Here is a 2863-nt window from a genome sequence, read left to right on the forward strand (position 1 = left end):
AATGAAGTTGTACAACATCTCTAATATTCGTTAAGCCATATGCCAATTAGCACATCAAGAAGGTTGGATGACACAACTGAAAACATCGGCCCACAAATTTTTCATTCAGTTTTTGGTACATTGTGTTTGCAAGTTGTCTCATTTATAGAGAGCAACTTCGGTTGCTCTTTTGTTGATGCACCTTCATTCAATAGTTTGATTATCTCGACCTTTGGTTCATCTCTTCCGACGAGCTTTGCGTTCCCAAAAATCACGAGAGCTCCATGTCAGTTTCTACATTTTTTTTGGAGAAGGCCCAACTGGTATTGTACCTTGCATTTCTCTCCTCCACCTCCATGTCAAGTACAGATTCCAAATAATAAGGGGCACAGAGGTTCTTGGATAGGTCGACGAGTGGAGAAATGGGCCATACTTATGTCGCCAGCCTGTCTGCTGCTGCCGTGGAGATGATAGCTTCTTCTTGGACCAGTCCCTCTTAGACTAACCACAGTGGGAGTAACATAGGTAGTAACATCACACATATCTAGATAAAATAGATAATATGGTAAGCAATAAATGAAGAAAGAGCGGCATGTGGTAACATAGCTTGTCACTAGTAGTATGAGTAACATCACACATATCAAGACAAGATGAGTCTATAGCCTAATAAATAAAGTGTTGCATGTTACCACACATATGTTACTCCCCACTATAGAGGTAGTAACATCCCATTTTCAGATTGGGAGCCAAAATGAAGCCTCCTCAGGCCGTCTGGATCTGGGCCGTCGGATTAGCTGTCCAAAATGATCCAGGCTGTCGGATCTCTGGACGAAACGATCCAGGCCGTCGGATCTCTGGATAGAGCGTTTTTGGCCGTCGGAACGGGTAAAACACTGCTACAATGAATAGTGCTTGGAGTAGCCATGCCATCGCCTGTAATTTTGGTGGCCCGCCAGGGGCACTTCCGTCATTTCACCTTGTGGCGTATAAAAGCAGTGAGCCAAAACCTAGCCGCCACCTCCCGCACACGCGCACCCTGCTCCGTCCTCGCCTCACGGCTCCCCTCCCGTAACCCTACCCCTTCCTCTCCTCTGCGTCGCCGCCGCCGCCGCCAGTCCTCCTCCCCTCACATCGCGCCCGCACGGCCCTGCTACGCCGCTGCCGCTCGCCCTGGTCGCCTTCATCCTCGTGAGCCCGGCAACGAAGGAGGTGGGCGGACATCCCTTCCCACACAGTGGTAGACGAAGGAGGTGCACGTATACGGCTGAAGGAAATATGCCCTACAGGCAATAATAAAGTTATTATTTATTTCCTTATTTCATGATAAATGTTTATTATTCATGCTAGAATTGTATTAACCGGAAACTTAGTACATGTGTGAATACATAGACAAACAGAGTGTCCCTAGTATGCCTCTACTTGACTAGCTCGTTAATCAAAGATGGTTAAGTTTCCTAGCAATAGACATGTGTTGTCATTTGATGAACGGGATCACATCATTAGAGAATGATGTGATGGACAAGACCCATTCGTTAGCTTAGCATTATGATCGTTACAGTTTCATTGCTACTCCTTTCTTCATGACTTATACATGTTCCTCAGACTATGAGATTATGTAACTCCCGAATACCGGAGGAACACTTTGTGTGCTATCAAACGTCACAACATAACCGGGTGATTATAAATATGCTCTATAGGTGTCTTCGACGGTGTTTGTTGGCTTGGCATAGATCGAGATTAGGATTTGTCACTCCATGTTTCGGAGAGGTATCTCTGGGCCCTCTCGGTAATGCACATCACTATAAGCCTTCCAAGCAATGTGACTAATGAGTTAGTCACGGGATGATGCATTACGGAATGAGTAAAGAGACTTGCCGGTAACGAGATTGAACTAGGTATGGTGATATCGACGATCGAATCTCGGGAAAGTAACATACCGATGACAAAGGGAACAACGTATGTTGTTATGCGGTTTGACCGATAAAGATCTTCGTAGAATATGTAGGAGCCAATATGAGCATCCAGGTTCCGCTATTGGTTATTGACCGAAGATGTGTCTCGGTCATGTCTACATAGTTCTCGAACCCGTAGGGTCCGCACGCTTAGCGTGCGATGACGATTTGTATTATGAGTATATGTGATTTGATGACCGAAGGTTGTTCGGAGTCCCGGATGAGATCACGAACATGACGAGGAGTCTCGAAATGGTCGAGACATAAAGATTGATATTTTGGAAGATTATATTCGGACACCGTAAGGGTTCCGAAGTGTATCGGATATTTTTCAAAGTACCAGGAGGTTACCGGACCCCCCCGGGGAGTCAATGGGCCTTAATGGGTTCTAGTGGAGATAGGAGTCAAGTGGTGGGGCGCGCCCCCTAGGCCCGAACCAAATTGGTTTAGGGTTTGGGGGGCCGGCCCCCCTTTCCTTCTTCTCTCCTCCTCCTTCCTCCTTCTCCTAGTAGGAATAGGAAGGGGGGGGGGAAACCTACTTGGAGTAGGACTCCCCCCTTTGGGCGCGCGCCACCCCAAGGCCGGCATCCTCCTCCTCCCTCCTTTATATACGTGGGGAGGGGGCACCCCAAAAGAGACACAAGATTTGTCTTAGCCGTGTGCGGTGCCCCCTCCACAGTTACACACCTCGGTCATATCGTCGTAGTGCTTAGGCGAAGCCCTGCGCCGGTAACTTCATCATCACCATCGCCACGCCGTCGTGCTGACGAAACTCTCCCTCATCCTCAACTGGATCAAGAGTACGAGGGACGTCATCGAGCTGAACGTGTGCTGAACACGGAGGTGCCGTACGTTCGGTGCTAGGATCGGTCGGATCGTGAAGACGTACGACTACTTCAACCGCGTTGATAAAACACTTCCGCTTTCGGTCT

This window comes from Triticum aestivum, chromosome 2D, assembly GCF_018294505.1.
Source record: "Triticum aestivum cultivar Chinese Spring chromosome 2D, IWGSC CS RefSeq v2.1, whole genome shotgun sequence".
NCBI lineage: Eukaryota > Viridiplantae > Streptophyta > Magnoliopsida > Poales > Poaceae > Triticum > Triticum aestivum.